Source organism: Portunus trituberculatus, chromosome 37 (genome assembly GCF_017591435.1).
Source record: "Portunus trituberculatus isolate SZX2019 chromosome 37, ASM1759143v1, whole genome shotgun sequence".
Lineage (NCBI taxonomy): Eukaryota > Metazoa > Arthropoda > Malacostraca > Decapoda > Portunidae > Portunus > Portunus trituberculatus.
In genome coordinates this window covers 31588728-31603727 of record NC_059291.1, presented here as the reverse complement: position 1 = coordinate 31603727, position 15000 = coordinate 31588728, and the positions used below count along the sequence as shown (strand labels likewise).

The window sequence follows — 15000 nt, the reverse complement described above, 5'->3', positions numbered from 1 at the left end:
TTGTGTAACCTGCCCCCGTTCATTCTTGCTTTGTTTATGTGCTGTTCTTCGGCTTAGAGTAGGGTAGGATATCTAACATAACTGACACATGCCCAACAGTCAGGTGAGAGAAGCATGTGAACACCGTGGCCTGGATTCCTCTCCTGTTACTTCTGTTGGTGACTGTGACTGTACCGTAGCAATTCACAGCAGCTCTTCCTTTGCATAAACAAGAACATTCCCGAGCGTTCCTTGGTTTTCATGCAAGCCTGACCACAATTATTCTGATCACGTGCTGGCCGAATGGTGGACACAGGCCGTCATCACAAGCCAGGAGCGAAACAGTCGTGGTTAAGTCAGTCAGTCAGTCAGTCAGTCAGTCAGTCAGTCAACCTGCGACACTGACTTCCATTGTCTATCGTTTTCTTTCTTTCTTACTTCCTCTCATTGTCCGATTTTGTAAGGATAATGCGTGCAGATTCAAGGACTTCAGAGAGAGAGAGAGAGAGAGAGAGAGAGAGAGAGAGAGAGAGACTGTATCTGTTCAAATTATGTATAGTGAACTGATGAGGCGCCGTGAAGTAGCTAACAAATGAGCCTTTTTAGCCTTTGGGACTGCTGGTGCCTGGCGACGTGTTATTAGTGAGGTTATTTGAGATACCCTGCACGATTTTGCTGAATAGAAATAAAACTACAGGCATTATAAAATATGTCTGAACTGCCAGTATAAAAAGCTTCAACTTCTCATCTCTCTCTCTCTCTCTCTCTCTCTCTCTCTCTCTCTCTCTCTCTCTCTCTCTCTCTCTCTCTCTCTCTCTCTCTGAAGCAATATTACTCAAGATTCGATGTCCCCAGCAGGTTTAGTCGTATTGCATGCTTTAATTACTGTATCATGGTGAGAGTTGAGGCAGCGGACGTCATTATGAATAGTGAGGGATAGTCTCTCTTTATTACTCAATGTTAAAAGTAGAGATATATTTTTTTTCCTTTTTGCTTATTGGTCAGGAGAAGCACAGCCGATGAATTCCACTACTCTCATCATAACTGCCTTGTTGCTTTACTCCTCATGTTAAAAGTGTAGATATGTATTTTTTTTTTTTTTTTTACCTGCGCTTGTTACTCAGGAGAGACGCAGGTAACGTAATTTCTTGTTATAGGTGAAGATATTAATTTCTCTATTCTCATAAGAACTGCCGTATCACTTTATTCCTCATCGTTGAAAGTAGAGAGAGAGAGAGAGAGAGAGAGAGAGAGAGAGAGAGAGAGAGAATTTTTCTTATTACTCAGATGAAACAAGTAACTTAAAAATTGCTTGCTGAATGAAGATGTAGAAATTAGAAGAAAAAAAAGCAACAACATTGATTCTGTTACTTTATTCCTCATTATTAAAAGTGTAGATACCCCTCCCCTTCCTTCCCCCGTTGCTTATTCCTCAGGAGAAACACCGGTCCGTCGCTAGCCCGACAGTAATTACAGGGATAATAATTAGCCGCTCCCATTCCGTCTCGCCCGTGGCCGCCTGAATTAAGCTGATGTGCTCCATAAAGAATACAATATCTCAGTATGGAAAAATGAGTTAATTTACAATGATGGTCTGGCTGATTATTCTCTTAGGTCAGGGATTGATTAGAATTAGGATGAGTCTCTCTCTCTCTCTCTCTCTCTCTCTCTCTCTCTCTCTCTCTCTCTCTCTCTCTCTCTCTCTCTCTCTCTCATTTTTTTCATTTTTTAGTTCTTTGTAGCGTTATTTACGTATATGTTCATTCTCTCTCTCTCTCTCTCTCTCTCTCTCTCTCTCTCTCTCTCTCTCTCTCTCTCTCTCTCTCCTCTCCCTCCTTCCTCTCCTCTCCTCTCCTTTCCTTTCCTTTCCTTTCCTTTCCGTTCCTCTCCTCTCCTCTCCTCTCCTCTCCTCTCCTCTCCTCTCCTCTCCTCTCCTCCATCCCTCCCACATTTCATCCACAAAATTTTCCACAAAAACAATCCCTTTACATGATAAATGAGGCGGTGAAGTCAAGCTGGGATTTTACAGTACGAGGAAGGTTAGCAAAGAATGACCATAGTTGTAAAAGGGTTAATTAGGCTTGGATAAATGAGACGGTGTGAGGTGATGTGTGGTGAGGTTAGGTGCATGAGGTATGGTTAGGTCACATCCTAAGTTGCTTGGTGAGATGAGAACAGGTTGATCTAGTGACAGATAAGACGAGGTGAAAACTAAGTTAGGTTTAGTTAGGTCATAGTTTAAACCCTCCAGTACTGGGACATATTTTTATCTTATTTGTGTACGATGAGACCATTTTATTGACATTCGGAAGGGTCTAGAGAGGAGAAGATTAATGGCCATGCACAGTCTTCACTATTCTAATCCTCCACACATGTGTTTCTGAAGCTGTATAGAATAACCAAATAGTAAGTAGAATAAATATGAAAACGCGTCATGCTGCTGGAAGAGTTAAGTATTGGGGAAGGCGATCAGAGTAGTTTTTAGAGTGAAAATTTCTTGGAGTGTTCTGGAGTGATCATCCGTAATGCCAAACTGGTGATCCGCAGTGCCCGGTTCACGCCACGCCACGCACGGCTACCCACCTGTGCTTCCCTCAACACTCCCCACTCCCCGCTCCCTCCCGCTGTGTGACCTGTAAACCTGGCACATGTAGGAGCCAGGGGGAGGTTGAATACTATTACCTGGATGGCAGTACAGAGATATTAGCCACACATTAGAAAGATTTAGATTGGGTTATGTTGAATTAGGCAAGGATAGTTTGATTTTGTTAAGAGTCGAATACTATTACCTGATTGAGAGTAGAGGAATATTAGCCTCATGTTAGATACATTTAGGTTGGGTTACGTTGAAATGGATAAGGATTGTCTAGTTTTGTTAGAGTTGAATAGTATTACCTGGTTGAGATTGCAGGAATTTAGGTTGGGTTACGTTAAATTAGGTAAGGATTGTCTAGTTTTGTTAAATTTGAGTTTAATACTACCACCTATAACTGACCGTATAAGAATATTATTAGCTAAACTTGAGGGTTACGTTGAATTTGGTAAGGATAGTTCAGTTGAAAGGAATTGTTTTTTCGTTAGGTTTGGGTAGGTTAGGTTAGTCAAATGTGGTCTAGTTCAGTTTAGTTGGTTTGGTTTGGTTTTATTTTATATTTATCTTCATTTAGTTTGATTCGGTGTGATCTGTTCGTCTTGGTTTACTATGGCTTGGCTTGGCTTGCGTACTTGTTTGGTTTGGACTGATTAGGTGTGGTTTGGTTGGATTAAGGCAGCTCGTATAAAAGGTTTACATCTGATCAGGTTTGTTCGTTAGGTTAGATTAAGTTTAGCTTGTTAACGTCATCTTAGATGAAGTTTGGCTTGTCTAGGCGAATTTAGTTTAGTTAGATTACATGAATTTAGATTAAATTAAGTTTAATGTATCCAACTGGGCCGCCGTGGTACAGTGGAACCATGCGAGCTTTGGGGTCCGAGGGGTTTCCAAGCGCACGGGTTCGAATCCTGTCCACGGTCCGAGTGTAGGTTGGGCTTCATCACTGGGCAATGGTTTATTAGCGGGTGGGCTTTGAGATAGGAGGTACCAAAAAAAAGTATCCCCTTTAGCCCATAAATTCCCGTGAAAAACCCACATGGTATAAATAAAAAAAATAAAAAAACTCAACCTAACTCAAACCAACAACTTAATCACTTCAGTACCAGGACGCGATTTCATATTCATGCTGGTTACTATTCGACGATTTTCCACAGCTTCAGAAACATATGTTGAGATTAGAATAGTAAAGACCCCGGCCATTATTCTTACGACCTCCTTAGACCCTTCCAAATGCAAATAAAAATGTCTAATCATACCCTGAAATCAATGTAAAAATGCGTCTCAATAATGAACCCGTTAACTTATTAGAACCGTAAATGGAGGAGCGGTGAGTGATAAATGCATACACATCCTTAGTCTCAGCCCGGCCATGGAGAGCACGTGCCAGTCAGCCATCCAGTGAGCCAGCCAGACTATCCTCGTTCATTCCCCTCTCCAGGATGTGTCGGTGCATGAGTACGTGTTATCCTCAAGTGACATCTAGAGGAAGTGACGAGTGATGTAGGACACAGACGTGATCCTCCCTGTGTCGCTGATGAGGCTTACCATTTTTCTGATTTTTCCTGTGTTTGTGGTCGCTGAGTCTCCATAATGTTCACACACACACACACACACACACACACACACACACACACACACACACACACACACACACACACACACACACACACACACACACACACACACACACACACACACACACACACACACACACACATTGGCCTGTACTCAGAAACGCTTTGCTCTCTCACCACGAAAATTTTCCAAGGCCACAATGATGACTAACGGGGTTTTCAAAAGTGTTTCTCCAGTTGTTAATGTAGAAATCTTGTCACTCTTTCTCTAGAACCGCAAAAACACTTCAAAACTCGTGTAAATTTAGATAAAGGCTTTGGAAACAGTGGAGGTGAAACAAGTGTTTGATAATACAAGCCCCTCTCTCTCTCTCTCTCTCTCTCTCTCTCTCTCTCTCTCTCTCTCTCTCTCTCTCTCTCTCTCTCTCTCTCTCTCTCTCTCTCTCTCTCTCTCTCTCTCTCTCTCTCTCTCTCTCTCTCTCTCTCTCTCTCTCTCCCCACCACTTTCCCCCCTTTACTTTGTCGCCACTCAAGTGTCTTTCTCTACGTCGTTAGCTCGTGTTGACAAATGTTTCTTATCTCAATTACTGTTAATGCACCTTAATGGACGTTATTGGGATTTCCAGTGGTGATTTCGTAATTCCAGTGATAGTACTTGGACACCATTTTACCTTGAGATTTGTGTACAATTAGACCATTTTATTGTTATTAGGAAGGGTCTGTGGTGATCAGAAGGTTAATGACCAATCTTCTCTATTTTAATGCCCACATGAGTTCCTGAAGCTGTATAAAATCGCCGTAATAGTAAGCAGAATGAATATGGAAATGTGTCATGGTACTGAAGGGGTTAAGTAGTATTTTATATTATGTAGAAAAACACTCAAGAAAATCAAATATGTAACTTCTGTAGCCTTTTAAATTAAAAGCCTTTTCGTAAATCGAGTGATAGTTTAAGCAGTATTCTACACAGTCACTAGGTAAACACTTGGGAAAATCTGAAGATTAATCTCTGTGCCTTCTGAAAATTGTAGCGTTCTAACTCCAGTCATAATTTAACAAGTATTCTACACCGTCAGTAAGAAAAAGACTTCGGAAGATCTGAAAAATAATTCTGTACCCTTAGAAATTTGTAGCGTTTCCATAACTCCAGTGATAGTTTAAGGCTTTAAGCAGTATTCCGTCACTAGGAAAAAAACACTTACGAGGAAAATCTGTCAAATAATCTCTGTACCCTTTGAAATTTGTAGTAACTCCAGTGATAGTTTAAGCAGTATTCTACACCGTCACTAGGAAAAACCACCGAGGAAAATCAAACAAGTAGCCTCTTGTGTCCATTTAAATTAGAGGCTTTTTCGTAACTCCAGTGATAATTTAACAAGTATGCCTTACACCATCATTAGGAAAATCACTCCGGAAAGTCCGACGAACAACCACTGAGTCCCTTGAAACTGGACCTCATGGCAACAACGAAGCTTTAAAACACACACCTTGCCATTAAACCTTCTCATCTGAAGTCCGTCCACCTCCTTGCTTCTCCCACACCATCTCTTTCGTTCCACATGTTGATCTCTCATTAGCCTGTCTTTCTGCTTCATCCCTTTCCACGCGTCCTTACCCGCCTGTGTCCTTTTATTATATGCAGGAGAGGAAGCTGGCCAAGAGCAACGAAAAATGGAGAAAAAAAAAAAAGGCTCACCGGGTAGCCAGTTCCCTTAAAGTTCATAAGAGTTATCCAGAAGTGAGGGACAAATGTCTTGGAACCTGGGCCAGTGTAGGTGAATAACACTGAGTGGCGGCCATGAAGGGGGCGGAAGTGACTACTGGGGAGGTTGCTTGTTTCATGGTCTGTGTCTCCGCTGTCTTCACCTGTTATAACTCACCCATATCTCCTGTCCACACACCTGACATATTCTCTCTCTCTCTCTCTCTCTCTCTCTCTCTCTCTCTCTCTCTCTCTCTCTCTCTCAGTGTTGCGGTATACATTTTATCATTCAGCGCGTTTGTATAAAGAGTGACTTCTTGCCTAATTAGGAGAGAGGGAAGTGCGTTGTGCGTGTGTGAGCTGCCAAATATGTGCTGCTCTGTGGGGTTCAGAGGATGTGAAGGGTTCGGGTACACACACACACACACACACACACACACACACACACACACACACACACACACACACACACACACACACACACACACACTTGTTTTGTTTGTGACCGAAATCTAAAAGGAGTGCACTCGGTCCCTCAACCCCTTTGTGTGTGTGTGTGTGTGTGTGTGTGTGTGTGTGTGTGTGTGTGTGTGTGTGTAATTCACCTCGGTCGCCTTCTGGTCACCCAGCCAGTCTTCCCCATTACGGAGCGGGCTCAGAGCTCATAGACCAATCTTCGTGTAGGACTGAGACCACAACACACTCCACACACCGGGAAAGCGAGGCCACAACCCCTCGAGTTACATCCCGTACCTATTTACTGCTAGGTGAACAGGGGCTACACATTAAGAGGCTTGCCCATTTGCCTCGCCGCTTTCCGGGACTCGAACCCGGCCCTCTCGATTGTGAGTCGAGCGTGCTAACCACTACACTACGCGGTGTGTGTGTGTGTGTGTGTGTGTGTGTGTGTGTGTGTGTGTGAGAGAGAGAGAGAGAGAGAGAGAGAGAGAGAGAGAGAGAGATTCTTATGTGTACACGTATATGTAAATAGTATTATTTGGCAGCGAGTCTATATGTTGGATCTCTCTCTCTCTCTCTCTCTCTCTCTCTCTCTCTCTCTCTCTCTCTCTCTCTCTCTCTCTCTCTCTCTCTCTCTCTCTCTCTCAGTTATGCTATTGACGTTTACTGCACTAACAGGAAGCTTAATCAAGGTCACTGGGGCACCACATGACGTCAGTAGTAATAGGTACCGCGAGAGAGAGAGAGAGAGAGAGAGAGAGAGAGAGAGAGAGAGAGAGAGAGAGAGCATCTAATAGACTAGTCCGCACCAGCTTCATATTCATGTGTCCTTAATCTCAAAATCTTACTGACAGTACCAGAGAGAGAGAGAGAGAGAGAGAGAATATGAAGCCCGGAGGAGCGAATAACTAAAACAAAAAACAAAAAAAAAGTAACAAAACTGGTTCCTTACTACCACGTGGTGTTGGCTCAGCTGGTGATGGTGTGTGTGTGTGTGTGTGTGTGTGTGTGTGTGTGTGTGTGTGTGTGTGTGTGTGTGTGTGTGTGTGTGTGTGTGTGTGGCGCCAAGTGTGATGTAAAGTGAGGTGAGGGCAGGTAGACTTGGACTTGAGGAGGACAGCAGTGACAGGATGTTTGTTATGCAGGATGTGACATGGGAAGGAGGGAAGGAGTGTGAGGGAGGCACGGGCTGGTTACGCAACATACATTATCACTTGTGTCTTCTGTTACTATTCCTGGGCGTTATTGAGATGCCATTGTTCTCGCGAGGAGTTCGTTATGTCTCGTGACGCTGCGTGACATTCGTTCCTGTTTGTGCGAAACTCGACAACCCGTCACAATGCAGTAGAGGAGGAGGAGGAGGAAGTGGTGGTGGTGGTGGTGGATGTGGTAGGGGCGTGACGGAACTCAGTGGAGAAGAACAGGAAGCTGGAATGAGTGTAGATGAGGTGTTAATGTATCAGGATGTGGAGTGTGGAGTGCTTGTTAAATTGAAGAATCATTGTTTGGTGTGAGCGTGGTGTCGAGTGAGGTGTGGAGTGAATACAGTGGATTAACTCCTTTAATACTCGGACACGTTTTTGAGATTTGTGTACGATTAGACTAATTTACTGACATTAGGAAAGGTCTATGGAGGTCAGAAGATTAATGACCACAGTCTTCACTATTTTAATCCCCCACACATAAGTAGAATGAATATGGAAATGCGTCATGGTACTGAAGGGGTTAAGAACGGCGATATCTAGAATGGATGGATCTGAGTCTCACCCATATTCAGAAACGCCTTCCCCTCTCACTACCACTATTTTCCAAAGCCACAGCGACAACTAGCCGGGTTTTCAAGACAGTTTCTCCTTTTAATAAACTAGAAATCTTGCCAATCTATCACCAGAACCATGAAAATATTCTTAAAAACACAAGTATCTTCAACTTCAGCCTTTAGAAAGCAGTGATGGTGAGAGAGCAAAGCGTTTCAGAATACGTGCCTCCGACTGGTGGAGGAGAGGGGTGTAGTGGAGTGAGGCGTCATTGCAAGGATGTGGTTTGGCCAGTGGATTGACAGCTTGACAGACAGGATATGGATGTGTGGAAGTGGACACGTGCTGATAGTGGCTTGGAATGGAGATAAATTAAGGAGTGGTGGAGGAAGACTGGTGGGTGGAATGTGGTTTTGGGTGTGGGTGGAGGGTGGAGGGTGGAGGATGTGGCTGTGTGGTACTGGGACGGAGGGACAACGGTTAATGGTGAGTGCGTAGTGTGTGTGTGTGTGTGTGTGTGTGTGTGTGTGTGTGTGTGTGTGTGTGTGTGTGTGTGTGGTGGGTGACAGGGAGTGGGTACAGTGTCTTGGGTGACTTTAAGCAGGAGATGGGGTTGGGGAGGAACGGGCGGGGGGGCATTGGGAGGCTGTGGACAAGGGATTGGGGTGGGGTGGGGGACGTGAGGTGGCGGGAAGCAGCACAACCCTCACCCCTCACCTCCTTTACTGTACCTCCTGTGTTTTCTGTCTCGTACCTGTCAAGAACGTCCACTTGTACCGGTCCTTTGTTGTTGTTGTTGTTGTTGTTGTTGTTGTTGTTGTTGTTGTTGTTCCGTTTTAACTTGGCCTTGTTTGAAGAAAAAATGACAGGAAAAAGAAAAAAACAATTATTCTATCTTTTATTTCCTTCCTTGTCTTCTCTTTATGCGTCTTACTTTATGTTAACCCTGGTGTGAGAAGACAAAGAAAACAAATCCCTTTTTTTTTTCCACTCTTTTCTCTTGTTATTTTCTTGCCCCGCTGTTCAAAGGTCTGCCTCTGCACTCAAACTCCCCTCATGTGGAAGGATAAAGTGCAATACAAACACTATTCTTTTTCGTTCGTTTTAGTCCCTTCTCGTGTCTTCTGAGTAAAGAAAGAAGGAAAAGTATCTACTCTTTTTTCAGGAACAATACCGCCTCCTCCTCCTCCTCCTTCTACTTCTTCTACTTCTACTTCTACTTCTCCTCCTCCTCCTCCTCCTCCTCCTCCTCCTCCTCCTCCTCCTCCTCCTCCTCCTCCTCCTCCTCCTCCTCCTCCTCCTCCTCCTCCTCCTCCTCCTTCTTCTTCTTCTTCTTCTTCTTCTTCTTCTTCTTCTTCTGCTCCTGCTCCTCCTGCTCCTCCTCCTCCTCCTCCTCCTCCTCCTCCTCCTCCTCCTCCTTCGTGTCACCACCACCATCACAAGCATCATCATCATCGCGTCTCTTCGATCGGGCGTGGCCTCTTAACCATTGTGCTTCCATATAATCATAGTGAGGCAAGAGCGAATCGCTTCCCCCCCCCTCCCCGCTGAACCCTAAACACAAAGGTGCGTACAAAGAAGGTAGCACTTGACCTCCGCCCCTCACTGCGACACCTTTACGAAACAGGCCAGTGGTGCCCCAGTGAGCCATATACACCTTATGAAACGCTAGATTAATGTCTGGAATAAAGAGAGAGGAGGGGAAAAAAAACGTTAGTCAGCTCGGAATGATTGACGTGTGGGACTCATTCAGGGCCGCTGGTGGGCGCGGAGGAATGGGGAAAGTTTGGGGTGAAGAGGTTATCTGGGGGAGGGGGAGGATGTCGCGGGGTTGTTTAGCGAGTCTCCCGAGCACGCTGGTGGGTGGGAGAGCAGCCTAGGATGCCATGTGTTCGTGCCGGCGTGTGGGGCGTGGGCTTGAGTCAGCGGAGGCCCCGTAGGTGAGGAAATCTGAGGAAGGGGAGGCTGAGAGGGTGCCTGAAGCATCCTCCTCCTCCTCCTATTGCTGCTGCTCGCCCCGCCCATTGGTGGTGACGTCACGCGCGATGATGTCATCCCCCCAAGTGGTCGCCTCGAGCCGTACGCTGGACTCGCCTGGAACAAGTGCCTGCCAGAAGACTGCGTCTCTGCCTCCATGAACAGTTTGAAAGTGTAGCGCTGCAAGACAACCTCGTGTGTTCGTGAAAGGTGGTGCATGAAGTTGTGGAGGGAAAAGTGTTGTGCCCCTTAGTCTGCTTTTTGAGTGTTTACACAGCGTTCAAAGGTTGGAAGGCCAGCAAACGCTGTCTTTGTTTATAAAGCGTTGAATGTCTGAAAGGCCACCCGCATGTTTTAGTGAGTGACAACATCTCCAGCAGCGGAAAGAATTGCCACCAGCCAGACAGAGAGGGACACTTGGGAACATCTCCCTGAACTTTTAATTAGTCACAAACCCAGACCAAAGGGACGGGACGCGTGAAATGTCCCTGACCCACGGTGTGCACAAAGAAACAAAGCACAGGCATGGGTGTCGCGGGGTGTGTTGGTGGAGGCGTGTCGCTCCTGGCAGTGAGGGAGCCTTGCGTGGGGCGGCGGGGGCAGGATAGTGTCTTGTGGCGGTGGTGCTTGTGATGAGGTATTAAGGGGCGGGGCGACAGGAGCGGGCCTGAGATGTAAGGTGATCAGCTTGTGGAGATGTAAACACACACACACACACACACACACACACACACACACACACACACACACACACATTGAACACAAAGGAGTGATGAGGGATGGAGGACGTGGTGGTGGTTGTGATGATGGTGGTACAAAAGTAGTGTTGGCCAGAACTTTGTATTTTGCCGCGTCACTAGGCACATTTTCCTCCTCCTCCTCCTCCTCCTCCTCCTCCTCCTCCTCCTCCTCTCCTCTCCTCTCCGGAAGTTCAGCAGGAGATGCGTACCTCTTGCGTGCCTCTTCTCATTCTCAAAAGCTTCCTCTCCTCCCAGTCACTGCTTTTCCTTCATCTCTTCCTATTCTTCCTTGTGGTCCTCCTCGCCCATCCTGCCGTGGAGCCGCCCCATATCGACCAATGAACCAATCACTCGATCGATCTACCGCTCTTTCCTTTTCCTTCCCCTCATCTCCTCTCTTCCCTTATCCCAGCTGCTTTCTCTCTCTCTCTCTCTCTCTCTCTCTCTCTCTCTCTCTCTCTCTCTCTCTCTCTCTCTCTCTCTCTCATTCTTTTCGTAATGGTTGTATTGTTAATGCATTTTCTTCCTTTGTTAGTTTTTCAGGATTTTTTTTTCTTCCTAGATTCGTATAATGGGTGGTAATTATTTTACTCCTCTCTCTCTCTCTCTCTCTCTCTCTCTCTCTCTCTCTCTCTCTCTCTCTCTCTCTCTCTCTCTCTCTCTCTCTCTCTCAGAATCGTGCATTATCTTGAAGTTCGTTTGTATTCTTTCTTTTTTTTCTGAATCGTGTTTTTGTTTCAGGCCGTTATTTTTTTTCCCTGTAAACCAAACGCCGTCTATTAGAGCTGCCTTTCCCTGAAGTACCACACTGACACCACCACCACCACCACACCACCACCACCACCACCACCACCACCACCACCACCACCACCAACAACAACAACAACAACAACAACAACAACAACAAGCATCCACTACTACTTCAGTTACCACCGCTACTACGTAATAGTACGACTACGCCACGCTGTTGCTACACACACACACACACACACACACACACACACACACACACACACACACGTTATTGAGATACTGATGCAGCTGTTTTTTAATGAAGTCTTAGTGTTGCCATTGCTGTTACGCATCACCACATATGCATCAGATCTCCTCCTCCTCCTCCTCCAGTTTAGCCCGCATTGAAGGGAGGATTCAGCAACCTTATTGAGTGGATGTGAAATAGCGGTGGAGTGTTTGAGAATAGCGCTGAATGGGGCAGAAATAACAGCTCAGTGCGCAGTTACGCTGCGAGGGACACATGATGTTAGTGATGCTTGAACGTCGAAATACAGCATTACAGAGGCATTAAAGGCTTACAGAGTTATGAGGGACGTGTCTAATGGTAACATTCAGAAGCTCACAATACAGTGTCGTGGTGTTCTGTGGGAAGTTGAGAGGTAAGCGTGGCGGCGTGCAGACCGGTGAGGAAAAGGAAGCGCTGGGTGGTTCGGCCTGTGAAGTCCACCAAGGGAGCGCCCGCCAGACGGCACCTTGTTTACATTGGTGGTTCGCCGCGTGGGTTTACGGCCGTTCATAGGGTCTCGTCTGGATTTCCGACTGCCCGCCCCTCCCCGCCCCGCCCCTCTGCAGCCGCGTGGGTGTGTTTTGACGCGCCACACCCCCTCGGCGCCCCCACTCCCCCTTGTTTCCTTCCCACCATCCCTGGTACTGTGCCCCGGCGTACCCTATAGCCTGTGTCACCACGCTCCCAGATGCTCCCCATCCGCCGCGGTGATCTCTCCTCTGATAGCGATAACTATGACGTCACCCCGCCGGGCAGCCAGTGGGGGCGCGGCTCGTTACGTCATAGCAACATGTGACCAATCGCGCGCTTCCAGTGGTGACCAGTGCGGCGAGAGAGAGAGAGAGAGAGAGAGAGAGAGAGAGAGTCGGCCCGCTGGGTGGCTGGAGGTCCTGAGCACTCAGGGCGGGTTTTCAGTGTTGTGAGAGCCGCCGCGGGTGAGTGAGTGTTGCTCGGGTGCGGGCCTGTGACGGTGCGTGCTCCGGAAAATCCATAGCATTAGTATCGGCGGTGCGTCGGGGAGGAGCGGCGGAGGCGACCCCCGAGTAGCACCAGGCGGGCGATCAATGCGTCCCGGCGGCTGCGGTGGCGGCGTGCCCTGGTCTGGCCCCGGGTGACACTGTAGCGGCGATCCTGGTGGCGGCGCGGATGTGCGTGTTCTTGTGTGCTTAGTGAATACTTCAGCAAGGCGACTCCTGTAGTGGCGTGGCAGGTTTCCAGTGCACCTATGTGTGAACCTTTGAAATGTGTCGAGTTGTTACCAAGTGTACACGATCGATGTGCTCTTCCCGTGTGTTGGATGTTGCTAGGGTCGGGGTGCGTGGCGGCGTGTGTGTTATTAGGTGTACGTGCTTGTGTTTGTGTACATCAACATGTCCATATATGAAAGCATTGGTGCATTATAGTGATGGAGGTGGTGATTATGTGGAGTGTCTTGACGCCAGTTGAAGTGGTGGTGATGGTGGTGGTGACATGACGTAACGCTAGAGGGAGAGTGATAGTGCAAGCTTCCTGTCACTGATAACGCTGTCCAGCCTCAACCTCACCTCCACCAACATCAACTACTACTACTACTACTACTACTACTACTACTACTACTACTACTACTACGATGCACCATTCTTTGTGACAGTGTTTATCCCCATCATACTGTCATCTCATTACTGTGTTCTCGTGCATTCCTCTCATCTCAAGGTGTCACTGTGTGGTGTTCAGGTTATAACGCGGTCATTTTACTTCCCCTTCCACCACCTCCCACGGCTCTTTCCCTGCCCCGTCCCCCTCTACCACTCCCAACACTTCCTTATCCTATCCCTGCCGCTGTCCTGCCCCGTCCCGCCCCTGCACTGAGCTTTGGTGGTGGTGGTGGTGTTGCGCCACAATGCCATGTGGAAAGGCCGCCTTCTGGTCCTCTGGTGAATCAGTCCCCAGAGAGGGCAAACACACACACACACACACACACACACACACACACACACACACACACACACACACACACTGTTTTCCCATTTTAACTACTTGGAATATACGCGTACACGGTTTTCCTAGTGTTGTTATTTGTTATTTTGAAGAAAAAAAAGTGGCTATATTCTTGTAACCATGTCTGTGTGTGTGTGTGTGTGTGTGTGTGTGTGTGTGTGTGTGTGTGTGTGTGTGTGTGTGTGTGTGATCAGCAATACCTGGTAATCATTACAGGTGTTCAGGCACTACCAACACCTGCCTACCTGACTCAGGAGTGCCGAGAGAGAGAGAGAGAGAGAGAGAGAGAGGCGCCATTACATTCCTCAGCCTTCAGTATTCTGTCCACCTTTCTGACCCTGACTCACCTTCCTGCTCTTCCCCTCATTGTTATTTCTCTACATCGCAACTCTCTCCTCCTCCTCCTCCTCCTCCTCCTCCTCCTCCTCCTCCTCCTCCTCCTCCTCCTCCTCCATGGCATTCTCCCTTCGTTTTTTTATGAGGTGGTTTGTCCCTTCGCTCGGATGTCTCCACGGGGCAGGGTTGATGCGACGAAAGGGAAATGTAGGACTTACTTATACCTTTCGACCTTGACAGAGAGAGATAGAGAAAGAGAGAGAGAATATAAGGTACAAAATGCATTAGAGACGTGAGAAGTAAAGGAAAGTAGAAGAGGAGGAGGAGGAGGAGGAGGAGGATCATCATCTAAAGAGTACTTAGTAACGCTGCCCTCCTCCTCCTCTCCTTTCCTCTCCTCTCCTCTCCTCTCCTCTCCTCTACTCTCCTCTCCTCCTCTCCTCTCCTCTCTCTCTCTCCTCTCCTCTCCTCCTCCTCTCCTCTCCTCTCTCTCTCTCTCTCTCTCTCTCTCTCTCTCTACTCTCTCTACTCTACTCTACTCTACTCTACTCTACTCTACTCTACTCTACTCTCCTCCCCTGTCCTCCCCTCCCCATCACCCTAAGCTTCTCATACCTTTCTACCCAAGCCTAGCCCCGCCCTTGCTCTTAACCCACCCTAGCCCAGCCATTCTCCGCCCCACCTGCCTCGCCCCGCCTCCAGCATCACCCGCACGCACGTAAAACCTTCCTAACCCGTAGCCACGACCTTGGTGCAGCAGCCAGGTGACCCAGTAGGTACTTTCCGCCACCAACTCACCTGTGCAGACTCCCCCCACGTGACGGGTGGAGTGGGAATTGGTAGTGTTTGGAAGTTGTGGGACTAGGAAGGGAGAATAAGGAAGTT

At 47.3% G+C, this 15000-nt stretch overlaps 1 protein-coding gene across 7 annotated transcripts in view; it reads left to right on the top strand.

The window, feature by feature from the left end:
- LOC123513983 (serine/arginine repetitive matrix protein 1-like) overlaps positions 1-15000 on the top strand; it is a 56118-nt gene that overhangs the window by 7908 nt on the left and 33210 nt on the right. The window contains exon 1 of one of the 7 annotated variants that reach the window (XM_045271507.1): positions 12515-12772. The exons of 1 other annotated variant lie outside the window; for it this stretch is intronic. The gene's annotated coding sequence lies outside the window, so the exon portion shown is untranslated. Of the gene's footprint in view, positions 1-12514; positions 12773-12829; positions 12951-15000 lie in introns of those variants that run through there. 5 more of the 7 variants (XR_006677487.1, XM_045271504.1, XM_045271503.1 and 2 more) reach the window with 5 other exon arrangements.